This window comes from Typopeltis vanoorti, chromosome 8, assembly GCF_054136105.1.
Source record: "Typopeltis vanoorti isolate ZY-2024b chromosome 8, IOZ_Tvanoo_1.0, whole genome shotgun sequence".
Taxonomy (NCBI): domain Eukaryota; kingdom Metazoa; phylum Arthropoda; class Arachnida; order Uropygi; family Thelyphonidae; genus Typopeltis; species Typopeltis vanoorti.
Genome location: NC_143556.1, coordinates 68,457,186 through 68,474,429, shown reverse-complemented (window position 1 = coordinate 68,474,429; position 17,244 = coordinate 68,457,186). Strand labels below are relative to the sequence as shown.

The following is a 17,244-nucleotide window of genomic DNA, read 5'->3' as shown; positions in this document are numbered from 1 at the left end:
TCTTCCTCGCTGGTCAGCATTTTTCTTCGAATCAAGAGGTAATTCGAAGCTGTAGAGGGGTATTTTGCAGATCTTACTGAGAACCTACAGGGACGGGATAATGGTGCTGGTGCATCGCTGAAATAAATGTATTAGTCTTAAGGGAGATTATGTTGAAAAATAAAAATTGTTTTGAAATTATAAATCCATTTTTCATTGTTAGACCGAGAACTTTTCAGACCACCCTTGTACCAGGCAACTAAAAGAACAGCTAATATTCATCTAGAAGGATAGAGAAACTAAGCCAAAGTTTATTCATGATATGTAATCTGACTAGAGTGTAATTAAATGTTTTCTTTAGACTCAATAGTTGACTTGCCTGATTTCATTTTCTATTGCACCTCTCACAAATAATCGAACCACGGCAGGAGGTAATTTATTGAGGAGGCTTCGACTGCAAACTAAGTTAGAGATAGATGAGGTTTGAACTACTTCATATAGTTTAAGAAATTAGGGATAGTGTGCTATGCTAAGTTCTGGTTCTTTGATATTTCATTGTTCAGAAATCTAGGATTCAGGGTGGTGCAGTATAATAGACATTTTCCCTGAATCCGAAGAAAGAACCAGCACTGAAACAAAGGAATTGGCATTGTCCATTGGGAATCTCTTTCTCTTCTACCCACGTGCAATATCCTTAAAGTTGTTAACGGCCCAAAATAAATGTTGAGACTGCATAAATTAAAGAGTTAATGAAGTATAATTAAGGTTCTAACAGAAAGAGTTGAATTAAGGAATTAATAACGATATAGACATGAAGTAAATATTATAAGCAAAGTAGGAAGAAATATAAGGAAAGTGAGGATGTAACAGGGGGGACTTCCCTCTTATACAGAAGCTGATATAAATCAGAGAGAGAGAGAGAGAAAAACTACTTCTGGAATCTGCCATGGCACTAAAACATTCTCATAACTTGAAAAAAAATAGCTGCATCACATTACCTAAAATCTGGAAAACTATTATATTGAGACCTTCAGCAAGATTTCATCACCACACACCATATACAGGGCACTAGTAAAACTGTAGAGGACTTGCTTTCCAATATCTGTCTGCCTTCCTGCTGTAGCCCCATGCATGTGCTTAGTATATTTCTTTGTGCCCATAGGGATGTCTTGGTGACCAAGATGAAATACTGGCTTAATAATGTAATTATCTACAGATGTATGTTTTCTCCACTAAACATCAACGTGATGATAATCAACACATACCCAATCATGAAAAGATGCTTAACTAACAACAGTGCTTTATGGGAGAAACAACATCACAGTACTTCCTTTTCAATCTGAATTGTTTCTACAACTAATCAGGTGCTCATGTATCAACCATATCTCTCACTTTGTGCTGATGATGATGCTGGTTGAAAATTCAGAAAAATATCAGTAAGATGCATACATTATTTTTCTCTGTTTTTTTATATCATGAAGCATTGTTATTACAAATAACAACCAATACCTAATCTATCTATGCATAAGATGTTCAACTGTTTTCTAAGTTAGGAGACTAATACAGATGATGCAACAGGATATTGACAATCTCACCTGTCCATATTTTATGTTTGCAATTCATCCTGAAAATGCTAATATTTTAAGTTAGTGAAATCAAAATTTTTCTTTGTTTTGAAGATGGTCAAAAAGGAAAGACCTGTTTACATTCAATGAAATATTATCAGCTTAATTAAGTGTGCAGAAAAATAGTGAAAGATTACAAAAATAAACATTCTTAAATTTGGTGCCCTTAATCCCTAACTACTATATTAGTTCTGTAAAAAAAATTAATATCTTGTCTGCAGAGCCTGTGGTACTAAGTGAGGAAAAAAAAAAAAATCAATGTTTTAAGAAATAAATAGAAATTAGGGAACTTACTGATCAGTAAACAAAATATTAATTTCACTTCACTTTATATAGAATAAAAATATCATAAAAAATCTAAATAAAATCTAATTAAATAAATAATACAGAAATACAAACTATATTTTCTAAAGTTTGTGTTTTGCACTTGTTTTACATATAAGCATATCACTGGGCTACAAAAATTCTCCCACAAAAAATCCAACAAAAACTTCCATAATCCCCCCCCCCACACACACACACAAAAAAAAAAAAAAAAACCCAAACAACCTACCAACATCAATTCTTACCAAAAAAGGTTCCACATCCACTTCATCAACATCTGTAGCCTAAACAGTAATATAAATGATGTACACCACCACCTACAGTCATTTAAATCAGAATTACTATTCTTACAGAACTCAGACTGTACATCGAACATTTCATTCCACCAAAACACTTGTGCATTCATCAGAATTGATGTACCATGCTAGAGATTTCAAAACCTCGAATCCTTCCTGTTTGATCTGCTTTGGCTCAAAATTTCTCTACGAAACCAACCTTCCCTTTTTATATGCTCTATTACTCTCCAAACTCTGTTAACCACTCTGACCTCTTCAACTATCTCTCTCTCAAGCTTGGCTTTCTACAGTCTAAATACCCTAATAGCAAGACCATTCTTCTTGAGGACTTCACAACATCCACAACTCAAATTGGCTTCCCAATGACCAATCACAGATTGTCAATCTCCCTATCAGAATACCTAAAATCCCTCTCAATTTACCAATACACTTGAAATCATCTTAACAAGCACCCCCTCCGATCATATTATGGATATCAGTTCTACTCTTGATAACTCAGATTACAACTTCATACAAGTCTCTTTTGCCACAACACAACCTCCACCCATCAGGTCTCGGTCATGTCCTTTGGTACTACTAGGGTTCCAAATGGGATGGCCTTCCATGATTTCTATTCCTCCACCATCCAAACATTAGTTCTCAAAAAAGTGTGCAAATGCATTAAAAATAAAAGAAAACTCTGCATATCACGAATGGCTCAAGATCTGAACTCCAGCTGCTCACTCTGACTATACTGAATCCCACAACACCTGTGAAAAGAATCATCAAATACAAATCAGACTATGAAAGGATCAAATGCTGCAAACTTGCCTCCTGGCTAAATGGAGTCATTCTTTGTGGTTTCTTGCCAAGGCCAGTGGATGCAACTTTTGCCCACCTAGGTTTCCACCACTCTCATATCCAGATGGTATTGTAGTGACTTCACCTAAAGACAAGGCTAACTTATTAGCATCACTCTTTTCTTCCAATTGCTCTATTGAAAAACTGGGACTTTCTCCCTTATATTCAATAATATCCAGATATCCAAACATGATCAGATTTTCCTTCTTGGACTGACCTATACCTCTGATTTTCCTGGTACAAACACCTTTCAAATATAGCTCCTGCAGCTGCAAAAAACTCGTTCTTCACACAAGACACTTTCACAGCTGGTAACTCTACACAAATCCTGTCTAAGATTGCTCGATTCTATCTGGAAGAGGGTAATCTTGTTAATCACGATCCCTCTCTCTCACATATCCACTTCATTCCTTTTCTCACAGATATTTTGTTTCTTTGTGCCTTTTCTGTAGATGCTTTCATGGACAGTGCTCTACTGAATTGGCCACTATTATTCCTCTAAAATCACCAGAACAAGAGCCACTGCTAACCAACACCTTTTTACAGTCCATCTTGAAACTCATTAAATAAACTTCAGTGCCTCCTCTTTCATTCCATCTACTTCTGTTTTTTGGAATAGCCTCCCCCAAAGAATACAACCCTCAGTTGTTCAAAAAAAGTTCCTCCTTTCTTCTTATCCTCTTGCCTACATATGGCACTGATCTGCTATAGGTCTTGTGACCTTTTATGTGTGGACCAGATAACAATCAGAAAAAAAAAAAAAAAATAATAATTTTCTGGTGAAAAAGTTTTCTCACTAATTTTCTGGCAAAGAATTTTCCAAGAACCAATAAAAATCCTATTGGAGTCAATTCTTCTCATAGAATTTTGAGAAAAATGGTTATCGATTTCTGTATTCTCGCTGTTTGCAAAGAACAGATGTTGGTTCTTGACAGCAGTAATTTGAATTTCACCTAATTTTCTCTATGGAATTTTTCCAAAATATTCCATAGCCTGCATTTATGGAAAATATCTTCTGCAAATCCACTTCTTGGTGGGAAACAGTCCATTATGAAAAGGATTTGCTGTATAGTAGCTTCGTGCTATTTACATGTTCATGAATTAGCAAGTCGCAACATCAATGTACCCCTCGAAAAAAGTTGCATTTCCTAGATGCAATAAGAGAAAAAATAAGAGATTTTATTAACTCAAACAGATATGTACACAAACACAGGTAAGTTATTATCCACCATCACCAGATTTTTTATTTTTTTCCAGCTTAATGAGAATTTCTAAGCTTGTACTGGAAGTATTGAGAACTTCTGGAAATGTAAAAAAGTAAATTCAAAATTTGGGTAATGCTGAGTGAGCTGCCATACAAAATATCAAATTCAGAATCATAGAACAGAGTGATTCAAAATAGGATCCTATACTGCCTAAAGTTTCTACAGAAACATACAGTGATGAACATTTACTAATGTAGAATTTATGGCACAATCCTTCATGTGTTTGATAGGAGATCCATAATGTCATGCATGCTAAATATAAATGGCATAAAATGTACATTTCATGAGGTTATTATATTTTTCAAACCGACTTTTTCCATAACACATCACACTTGAGATGTTTTATGATTTCTTTGTCATGCTTTGCAATTAAGCATCAGCGATTTTCCTGCTTGTTCAAAATATGATTTCAGTATCGATCTCTGTACCTGAACAATCTTCTGGAAAACTAGAAAAGTTCTTCACAATCAAAGCATTCATGCCTATCTTTCTAAACAGGCATTCTAATAAATTAAATTTGATAAGAAATTATACTCTTGTTTTCATCCTTATTTTTTACACACATAAGCAAACAAATTTGTACATGAACTTTTTTTGACAATACTATTCATATACAGAGAACATTTTACTTCATATTAAGTTGCTCTTGTGTATACTACTATAAAGCAGGGAAAAGAATAAGGAAATAACGTTTGATAAAAAGATTTTAACTAAAATAATAATCACTGACTGCATAAAAATGTAGTGTATGAACACTACCTCTCTAACTTTCACCAGTGAAATATAAGAGTTGGGGAGGATTCTCATCTTCCCTGACTTACAGAATCTGCAGCACACTTAAATGAAGCTGGGGATTTTCATTCAAGTGGTTTCAGACTTCTTTTTTTTGTTGTTGTTTATAACCCAGATTTTGGAGAATTGTATTTGTCTTTCCACACCTTAACAGTACAAAATATCTACTCAGTATCCGAGTGACACAGAACATATTTATAACATAACATTAAAAAAATGTTGGAAGTTTATTTTGCACTTGGTTAGACTATAATAAATTTAGTTTAATCCTTTATCTAAGTGTGAGCAAACAAAGTTTGCACCTGAAAATATCTTCAGGACTGTAAAGAGACTTCAACTATGGGCACATATAGCAGGAGGAGGAGGAGGAAAGAAGGCATGGCAAAATGGAAGCAGAATTCATCAAGTATTAAGGGATAATTACCTGAAACCACACATTATAGAGGGGACCAGGGTTTTGGGATATCTGATAAAAGCATCAGAGGATGTATCCATAATCAAGGCGACACTCTGCCTCCAATCAGGGAGCGTGACCATGCAGGTCTTGTTCCACAAGGCTGCTAAACATGTGGAATTCTCTGTAAAGATAGGGTTTATGTTGTCAAGGGATTGTTTGAAAGAAGCAGTATCAAACTGCAAACCCAGTCAGGAGGATAAACCTAGTGGAGGTCAAGTGGATGAGTAAGGATATAAGGAAATGGTTACACCACAGTACTGTTCGATTTTACAAAGGCATCCGACAGAATACTACATGGAAAATTATTACAAAAGTTGGAGCAAATGGGAATGGTTACAAAGCTCATAGGAAGGCTAGAGGGGTAGCTGACAGACAGACACCAGAAAGTAGTATATGGTGGAGAGGAATCTAGAAGAATGAGGAAAACTAGAAAAGTATCCCAGGATTCTTGGGTCACTACTCTATAATTTGTCTATTAATGATATAGAGAAATATTTAAGCAGGAGAGAGATATTCAGTTGTTTGCTGATGATGAAAAACAGAGGACAGTAAGAGTTGATAAAGATGCATTGAGAAATTGGGAAGGATTGTGGAAGGGAAACTTGGTGAAAACCCAGCAAGATTCAGGCCAAATAGAGATTCCAGGATCAGATTTTCACTTTATGAAAAATAGTTGAGAAATTGTGGGAATATAACAAAGATCTGTATTTAAGTTCTGTAGAGCTGCAAAATGCATATGACAAGGTGCTAAGAGAAAAGCTATTCAAAATGCTACAGTTATATGGTGTCAATGAGGCATTATATCAAACAATACTTAGTCTTTATTTGAGTTATAAGTCAGCAGTTGGAATTGAAGGAAGTACATTATCCTCTCTGTTATTCATAATCTATATGGATCACATTATGAAGGAAAACAGTATTAAACCTGATAACAAAATTGAAGATGTTAATCTTGGCTCTTTACTTTATGCAGATGATATTATACTTTTAAATAAATCCAGTACAAGTCTGCAAGATTTTAGTGGGTTGTTGCTACAGACCCAGGAGCACAGAGGGTGGGGACCAGGAAATGTTTAGACAGTTGAGTTTGGCAAGTGCAAGAAGAATGATTGTTATGGGAGATTTTAACTACAGTAGTATAAATTGGGGAGAGGAAGATGCATGTAGCAATAAGGGAATGGAATTTCTAGAATTCTTGAGGGACAAATGTCATAGGCAACATGTAATGGAGGACACAAGAGGTTCAAGAGTTTTGGATTTGGTTATAGCATCAGAAGAGTTGATAATAACTGAGATGACATCTCTCCCACCAGTTGGAGAGAGTGACCATATGGTTTTCACTTGGAAAATGAATAGACATGCAGGGGTATCAAAGAGACAGGAACATATGTGGAATTATAAGGCAGGTGATTATAATAGTCTATGACGTCAACTTGGGGAAGTTTCATGGAGGGGGGGAATTGGAAGGCCAGGATATCATTAGTGCATAGGAAATTATGAAAGAATATTTGTTAGCAGCAATGATAAGTTGTATACCATAAGTGAACAAGAGGACACAATCTGGAGTAAAATGGATGACAAACAATATTAAACAGGAATTGCATGAGAAAAAGAAGCTATGGAAGAGATATAAGGAGACAGGTGAAGAGAAGATGCATGAAGAGTAAGACACAGGCCAGAAGAGTGACTAGTATGGTAAGGAAGATCCAAAGAAAATCCTAGGGAATTTTTTAGATATGTGGCCGGCCAGTAGGAGGAGAAATGACTGTGGAAGAATGATATTGTGGGATAAAAATGGGAATAGAGTGACTGATGCAGAGGACATAGTGGAATTGTTCAATGAATGCTTTATTGGAGTATTTCATTCTGGAGGAGTCAGTTTTAATGCTAGAGGGATTGGTAGGTTGAGGTTTAGAGGTACAGGAGGAGAGTGTGTTTCAAATACTGAGTACTCTGGATGTCAGTAAAGCTGTGGGACTGGATGGTATTTCACCACGAGTTTTGAGAGAATGTGCTAGGGAACTGACAGTGCCTTTGACCTGGCTTTTCAATGAAAGTCTGGGTGCGGGAAAGGTGCCCATGGAATGGAAGGAAGGTAAGATAGAGCCATTGCATAAGGGCGGTAGCAGACTGGAAGTGTCTAATTATAGGCCAGTTTGTGTGTCATCAGTAGTTAGTAAGATCTTGGAGAAAGTAGTGAAGGACCGTATAAAGCATTGGGCAGATGAGGGTCATGATATCTGTGAGAGTCAACATGGATTTGTGAAGGGGTGCTCTTGTTTTAGTAATATGCTAGCCTTTTATAATAAAGTTGCAAGAGCAATAGATGAGGGAAAGGCATATACTGCCATTTTCTTGGATTTAGCGAAGGCATTTGACAGGGTGCCACATGATAAGCTGATATTTAATTTGCAGCACATGGGTTTGGATGTCAGGTTGGTCATCTGGGTTCAGGATTGGCTGTCCGATAGGTATCAGAGAGTTATGTATGGTCGGGCAGTTTCAAGGAGGCAGAGGGTTACAAGTGGGGTCCCACATGGCTCACTACTGGGACCTATATTATTTAACCTTTATATCAATGACATTGTCAGTGGATTGCAAGGGGGATATTCAGTTGTTTGTGGATGATGCGAAGCTGGGAAGAATTATTAGTAATAGTACAGAGGCGGCAGCCCTGCAAGAGGTATTGAATAAGCTAGACAGATGGGCAAATGAATGGGGTGTCGGTTTAATGCGGCAAAATGTAAGGTCTTGAGGTTTGGGTAACATCGATGGGACACTGCCGTTTAACTCCTCTATGAGAGGAGTTATACTAGAGGAAGTAGGGGAGACAAGAGATCTGGGGTTGATGATTGATAGAAACTTGAAATTCAGGGGAAATATTGCAAAGGTGGTGAAGGTAAAACAGAGGATAGCTGCAATAATGAGAAGGATGCTGACCTGCAGAGATAAAACAGTTATCATTCCGTTGTATAAGACCCTGATCAGACCACATTTGGACTATTGTTCTCAGATTTGGTCTCCAGGATTTGAAGGGGATAAATTAACTGTGGAAAGGTTACAAAGGCGGATAACAAAGATGGTTTCAGGACTGTACAATGTATGAGGATTGGCTGAGGGAATGTGGACTGCAGAGTTTGGTGAATAGAAGGAGTAGAGGTTATATGATTGACACTTTTAAACTGTTGAGAGGTGGTTACAGGGTTGACCCTAGGGAGTTCTTTCGCTTGGTTGAACAGCAGGAAGCAGTGATGACAAGAGGCCATCCCTGGAAGTTATGAAAGGAAACTGTGAGCAAGAAGGTGAAGAGTGGTTTCTTTGCATGGAGGGTGGTTGCCGTGGAATGCATTGCCTGATAGTGGTGAGAGCGAGAACAGTCAATGAGTTTAATGAGTGGTATGATAGACTTTGTGTTCTTAGGGGGAGGGGGGGGACCTCCCCTCGATGAGTCTTGATAGACTTTGTGTTTCTTAGGAAGGACCTCCAACGATGAGTCTTTTGACTCCATGGAGGCCTGAATAATAATAATAATGATTCCCTGATGGGGCACTTAAAGGTCAAAGCTGTATAACTGAGAGGAGACCTCCACACAGTCTTTAAAGGAATGCGGGAAAACCGACCAGGGCTTCTGACCTAATGTCCAATCTCGTGGTGCACAGTGTTGGGTATCTACTTAGATACTGAATGAATGAGGATGGGCTGGCAATTTGGGATTTAACCGACCAAATTGTATTCTTATTGGTTAAACCAAAATAAAAAATGATGGTACGACATGGCAAAATTTTATGCCGGCTGGGGCATTGCCCGGTTAAAAAAGGCCACCGTTGTTTTCGCCAGGGAACCAGGGCGAACAGCGAAAAGTCAGCTACTGGAACAAATCTGAAAACAAACCCCAACTCAACATCACCAAAGTTAAAGATTGGTACTATCAACATAAGAAGCCTGAATGGCAAAGAAATGGAGCTAGCTGAAGAATTAGATAAGTACCAGATCGACATAATAGGGGTGACTGAAACAAAAGAGACCAAAACTGGTGAAATCTTTCTGAGCAATAAATACAAAATGTTATATTCAGGCAATGACAATCAAGGAAAAGGAGTAGCCATAGTATTCAACACAAAATACGAGGCTAATCTTCTTGAATGGCAGTCAGTCTCAAGTAGAGTAATGTGGGCAATTATGAGAATGGGGAACTGGACAATGAGACTTATTTGTGCCTATGATCCCACAGAAGGTTCTACTAAGGTAGAAGTGGAGGAATTTTTTGAGGCTCTAGAGAAAGCTACTGACACAATGAAAAAGGAAAAGTCAGTCCTTGTTGGGGATCTAAATAGCAGAGTAGGAAGTGATTGTCAGACATACAAAAATGTTTTGGGAAAATTTGGAGAAAAGAGCAAAGCTAATAATAATGGCAAATATCTGTTGGATTTCTGCTCAGGACATGGACTGGTTATTACTAACACCATGTTCCAACATAAAAATTTGCACAAATTCACAAGAAGAGAAGAGGCAAGGAATAAGAAAAGTCTCATTGACTATGTTATTGTTGATAGTGATGTTTTCTCCCTGGTACCGGACACCAGAGTGTATAGAGTATTTGAAATTGGAAGTGATCACTATTTAGTCTTGAGCAGGATAAAATTGAATTTCAAATATGAAAAGAATAACATGTAAGAAAGTTTTAAAGCGAATAAAAGTTGAGCAGCTCTCAGATGTGAACTGTAGACTAAAATACACAAAGATTATTGAAGAAAAAATGAAAGAGTTTGAGAACAGGAATCAAACCTTGGAGATTCAGTGGCAAACTCTGAAGAAAAACTTGATTGATTCTGCCAGAGAGGCATGTGGTGAGGTTGTCTGCAAGGATAAAAAAATTAGAACTCCCTGGTGGACACAGGAAGTCAAAGAGGCAGTGAAGGAAAAGAAGAAAGCATATCAAAAGTTCTTGTCAAATAAGTCAGTTTGTGCTCTTAGAGAATACAGAAACAAATGTAAACAAGCTAAACATTGTGTAAAACTAGCTAAACAAAAGTCATGGGAGAACTTTGGCAAGAATATAGAAAATAAATATCAAGAAGGTGGCAAAATATTCTGGAGATTGTCAAAGAAGCTTAGAAATGGAGGAAAGAGTGCTGTAAAAGGAGTTACGAGATAATAAAGGTGACATGAAAACAGGAAAAAAGATATCCTTGAAGTATGGAGTAATTACTTTGAAAAATTGCTAAATGAAAGAAGCAGTGATGACAGCACAGTGATAAAAAACACTGCCCAGGCATGCAGTCAGGAATACATATCCAAACTTGAAGTAGAAAAAGCCATCAAAGGCTTGAAATGTGGAAAGGCAGCACGAGTAGATGATATTCGACCAGAAATGCTGAAGTATGGTGGTATAAGAGTCTTACAGTCGCTGCACTGCATAGTTCAGAAAGCCTGGACAGAGGGACGAATTCCCGATGATTGGAGTAGAGCTCTCATAGTACCCATATATAAAAAGGGAAATAAAATTGAATGTGAGAATCACGGAGGTATTTCCCTACTGAGTGTTCCTGGCAAGATCTATGCAACTATACATTGAGAAACGGTTGAGAAGAATTGTGGGAAAAAAGCTTGGAGAACAAGCTGGATTCAGGCCAAATAGAGGCTGTCAGGATCAGATATTCACTTTACGACAAATAGTGGAGAAAGCATGGGAATATAACAGAGATATGTATTTAAGTTTTGTCGATTTTGAAAAGGCATATGACAAGGTGCCAAGAGAGAAGCTATTCAATACGCTACAGTTATATGGTGTCAATGGGGCATTATATCAAGCAATACTTAGTCTTTATTTGAGCTGGAAGTCAGTAGTTAGAATTGAAGGAAGTACAGGAAGATTGTTTAATGTTAAATATGGTGTGAGACAAGGATGTACATTATCCTCTCTTTTATTCATTATCTATATGGATCACATTATGAAGGAAAGTGGTATTAAACATGATATCAAAATTGGAGATGTTAATGTCAGCTCTTTGCTTTATGCGGATGATGTTATACTTCTAAATAAATCCACTAGAAGTCTGCAAGATTCTCTGACTAAATTGAATAACTGTTGTAATAGATATGCTATGAAGGTCAGCAATAAAAAGACAAAGACGATGAAAATAGGCAGAATCATTGAAAATGTCAACTATGTTGTGAATGGAGAACCTGTGGAACAAGTGAAACATTTCAGCTACTTAAGCACGATTTTTTACTGAAGATGGTAAATTAAATATAGAAATAGACAACAGAATCAGCAAAGCTGGTATGGTAGGAAGTCAGTTGACTAAATTCATATGGAATAAGAGAGAAATTTGTCGGAACACTAAATTAGCTGTATACAAGACAGTTCAAACCAGTTTTAACTTATGGATCTGAGAGCTGGGTCAGAAGTAAAAAAAAAACTTGACCAGACTAGTGGCCGCAAATATGAGAGTCCTGAGAAAGACTAGAGGTGTGAACAGATGGCATCAATGGCAATATCATATTAAAAACGAGGATATTAGGAAAGAACTTGACATTGTCAACATCCAGGAATGCGTTAGCAGAGTTAATCTCTGGTGGTATGGTCACTTAAACAGAATGGGCGAAGAACGATTAGCAAAACAAGTGTTCTCTGCCAGGTTGGCAACAAAACGACCCTGAGGAAGACCAAGGTATAGGTGGATTGATACGGTACAAAGTGCCTTAGACGATAGAAATATAAGATCTGATAATGTTGGAGTCTTGACAAGTAACAGGCTGATTTGGAGGAAATTGTAGATAGGAAGTTAGTAATGATGTAATTTTTTTCATGTAGTACTATCATATCTTGTACACCCCTTGAGGGTACATGGCAGGAATTTGATGATGAAGATTCCCTGACTAAACCAAATAACTGTTTTAATACACTTGGTATGAAAATCAGCAATAATAAGACAAAGAAAATCAGCAGAAACAGTCAAAATATCAACTCTGTAGAAGAAGTAAAACATTTCAGTTACTTAGACATGATTTTTAGTGAAGATGGTTAATTAAATATGGAAATAGACAACAGACTAACTAAAACCCATTATGGTAGGGAGTTAAATCAATACATTCATATGGAATAAGAGAGAAATTAGTCAAAACAATAAATTAGCTGTATAAAAGACAGTGTTCAAACTAATTTTAACTTATGGATCTGACAGCTAGGTTAGAAATGGAACACTTGAACAAAGACTAGAGACCACAGATATGACAGTCCTGAGAAAGATTAGGGATGTCAACAGATGACATCAGTAGCAATATCATATTATAAATGAGATATTAGGAAAGAACTTGGCATTGTTAGCATGCAGGAATGTGTTAGCAGAGCTAATGTCAGATGGCATGGTCACTTAAACAGAATGGGAGAGGAAAGATCAAGATATTGGTGGATTGATACAGTAAAAAGTGCCTTAGAAAAAAACAGAAATATAAGATCTGATAATGTTGAGCCTTGATAGATAACAGATTGATTTGGAGGAAGATTGCTGATAGGAAGTTAGTAATGATGTAAGTTTCTCATGTAGTACTATCATAATATCCTGTACATTCCTTGAGGGTACATGTCAGTAATTTGATGATGATGACAATTTAAATAAATTGGCAGTGAAGGATAATGATTATCAATTTAATGTTGCAAAATGCAAGGTCATGCAGTCTGGGTTTAAAAGGTTACATGTTATGTATCACATTGATGGTATACTGGATTGCAGGAAACTGATGAGGCTAGGGACTTGGGGTAACGGTGGACAGAGAACTGAAGAGGACATATTGCACACATTGGTAAAATGGCTCAAAGGATTACTTGGATGTTTTAAAACACACTAAAAGTAACGAAAAGAAGGTTAAAATTCCTCTTTATAAGGATATGATTCAGCCATATCTTGACTAACGTGCATACATTTGGTCACCTAGGTTTCTTGGGATCAGGAGGTGCTGGTGATGATTCGGAGAAAAGTGGCCAAGCTGTCTGCGGTGGAATTCTCACTAAGAGGATATGCTGACAGTGTGTGGGTTGCAAAGTTTATTGATAGCAGGAATAAGAATGAACATGATCAAAACTTATGAATTATTAAAGTGGTTTTTAAGACACAAAGGAAACTCTTCAATACATGACGAATAGAGAGAAAAAACTAGAGGTCACTCGTGGAAATTGGGCGTGTGGACTAGATTACCACAATTAGTTGTATGTGCCTTGACAGTGAATGAGTTGGAAGTTTTTTTTTTCCCCTTGAACTATAAATTATATATTTAGTTTAATCCTTTATCCAAGTGTAAGCAAACAAAGTTTGCACCTGAAGTACTAGGACTAGGGCAACTCGTGGCAAAGGTGGACTGAGTTCACATCACTTTCCTTAGTATCCCATAATGAAAAGCACATCTCCTTGCGGATATGTATAATGCTATGCATTATGGAAAGGGTCACTACCCAGACCGCATAGTGACCTTTTGAGGTCTCTTCAGTGGGAGCCAGACCCAGAGGTGATACCAAGGTTGAAGCAATGCAGAAGTCATATTACCATATGCCAGTTGGCATATGGTAATATGACTCCTTACTAATATTGCCAGTTGGCATATGGTAATATGACTCCTTACTAATATTGCCAGTTGGCATATGGTAATATGACTTCTTACTAATATTGCCAGTTGGCAACTGGCATATGGTAATATGACTTTTCAATTGCTTCAACCTTGGTATCACCTCTAGGTCTGGCTCCCACCAAAGAGACCTCAATAAAGGTCGAAACCGGTCTGGGTAGTGACCCCTCCCATAATGCATAGCATTATACATGTCTGCAAAGAGATGTGTTTTGCATTATGGGATACTAAGGAAAGTAATGTGAACTCAGTCCACCTTTGCCACGAGTTGCCCTAGTCCTGAAGATACTTCAGACACAAACTTTGTTTGCTTACACTTGGATAAAGGATTAAACTAAATATATAATGCCACAATGAATCTTCTGACTGCATGGAGATACCCATGTAATAAGAACTTCCTATCATACCAGCTCTGCTAAGTCTGCTGTCTATTTCATATTTAATATGCCATTCTCACTAAAACATTTGCATAAATAGCTGAAATGTTTTATTTGTTCTAAAAATTTGTCATCCAGAATTTAGTTAATGTTCCTGCCTAATTTCAGCATCTTTTTATTGCTGATTTTTTAAAAAGTTTTATTATTGCGTGACACCTCCAGGAAGTCCAAAGACTCATCAAGGGAGGACACCTGCTCTACAGCTCTGTCTCCAACAACTACAACAAACTGCAACTACACCCATGCCACCTACCATCCATCACCACCACTAGTATTTTCACAGACAATCACAAACTTCCTTTATTTACAGAAATACTGTTGTTGGTGATGATGATGGGCAATAGATGGCACTGATGGTAGTAGTATTGTAGAGAATTAAGTAGCAGTGGAGAGGATAAGATGTATTTAGCAAAGCAGAGTAGTGTGCCCTCCCACGATGAGGCCTTGGACTCTCTGGAGGTGTCACATAATAAAAATAATAATAATCCATGCCTACAACAGGATTCGAACCTGCAGCCTTTTGGCTGGAGAGTGGATATTCTAACCACTTGGCCAACCAGGCCAGCAATTTCATGCCAAATTTATCACAGCAATTATTTAATTTAGTTTGGGAATTCCACAGATGCACTGAATTTCTTTAACATTATAGCATCATCGCATCATCTTCATAAAGTAAGGAGCTGAGTTGAATATCTCCAATTCTCATATTAGGCTTATTAATCAGATCTATATAGATGATGAATAACAGTGGAAATACTGTGCACCTTTGTCTCACCTCGTTTAATACCAAAACATTTTCCTTCCAACTTTTGATTACGACTAAAATATAGGTTAAGTACTCCCCAACATAATGTACCATTTACACCATTTAATAATAATGTTTCGAACAACTTCTCTCGTCACCTTGTCATATCCCTCTTCTAGATCTACAAAACTCAAATAGAGATCCTTCACTTATATTCCCATGAATTCTCAGGTAGCAGCCTTAAAAGGGAAATCTGCTTCTGACAACTTCTATATAGCCTGAATCTAGCTTATTGTTTGCCATGTTTCTCTTCCACAATTTTTCTCAGCCTCTTTTCAAGTATGCTTGTACAACACAAGACGGAAACTACGAGAGCTCTACTATAACCATCTAGAATTCAACCTTCAGACCAAGCCCTCTGAATTACGTGGGTGGTCTGAAAAACTCTCGGTCCCGACCATAAACGGCAACACTATCAGCAAGATTTTTTTTTTTTTAAGTTAGTACATCTGTCAAAGGAATCCCTGCGAAATTGCAAGTGATTCTATCAAGTAGTTTTTTTTATACACCTGTCTGAAGCCAAAGTGTTGTCTGTATCCCTTGAAATGGATAAAATTGAGTATCGTGCAGTTTAAAATTCTTTGTAAAAGAAGGTTTAATGCCAAAAGAAATTCATTCAAAGTTCATAAAAGTATATGGGCACTCTTCTCCTTTGTTTTCGACAATTAAGAAATGGGCTGCCGAGTTTAAACGTGGCTGTATCAGCCTTGAAGATGATCCATGTGAAGGATATCCAAAAAGTATAACTAGCAGAAATCATTGATCAAGTGCACGATATGGTATTGGAGGACCGGTGAAAAGTGCATGAAATTGCTAAGATTATATGCATTTCAAAAGAACATGTAGGATACATTTTGCACCAAGAATTGCAAGTGAAAAAGCTTTGCACAAGATGGGTGGCTTGCAGATCAAAAACACACTCGCATGAAAATTTCTGAACTGTGCTTGGAGTGTTTCAGCAAGAATGAAACTGATTTTGTGCATCAATTACTATGGATGAGATTTGGATTCACTACACACCAGAATCTAAACAGCAGTCAAAACAGTGGACAAAAGCTGGTTGTTCAGTGCCAAAGAAGACAAGGTCATGGCATTGGTGTTTTGGGATGCTAAAGGCATTTTGTTTATTATCTTGAAAAGAGTAAAACAAAAACTGGGGAATATTATTCTGATCGTTTAACTAGACTAGACGAAAAAATTCGTGAGAAAAGACCCGGTTTGCAGAAGTACTCAATCATCTTTCATCAGGACAATGCACCTGCCCATATCAGCTAGGGTTTTGCGCAAGGGAACTGGTAATGCCTCTGACTAGGCTCGTTAATTTAAGTCAGCTCTGGTAGAGTTCCAAGGAAGCAGAAAGGAAAGAGGGTAAAATAATTCCCTTGCATAAGGACGGTTCTAAGACTGCAGTAGCAAATTATAGACCAATCAGTATCACAGGCATGGTGGTAAAAGTACTGGGAAAAATTGGTCAAAAAGAGAATTCAAGAATGGGTAGATAAAATATAATACTGCATGAGAGTCAACATGGCTTTGTGACGGATCAGTCATGCCTTAGTAATTTATAAACTTTGGCTGTATGATGATTTTTTGAAGACATTTGAGAGATTGTTAGTTATGCATGCATTTGAAGCAAAATATGAGGCCGGAAGATTGGCTTTTTCTGTGGGAATAGTGTTGGGCAGAAATTACAGCCAATTGTTTTGGCAAGAGACCAAAAGGCTTGGCAATGGGAAAATTAAGGGATCTGCACTATGAATTGTTGGAACATTCACCATATTCCCCAGATTTGGCTCCCCCTG

At 37.2% G+C, this 17,244-nt stretch overlaps 1 protein-coding gene across 4 annotated transcripts in view; it reads right to left on the bottom strand.

Moving 5' to 3' along the window:
• LOC150104072 (CUGBP Elav-like family member 1) overlaps window positions 1-17,244 on the bottom strand; it is a 579,257-nt gene that overhangs the window by 187,114 nt on the left and 374,899 nt on the right. The gene's annotated exons all lie outside the window — the stretch shown is intronic.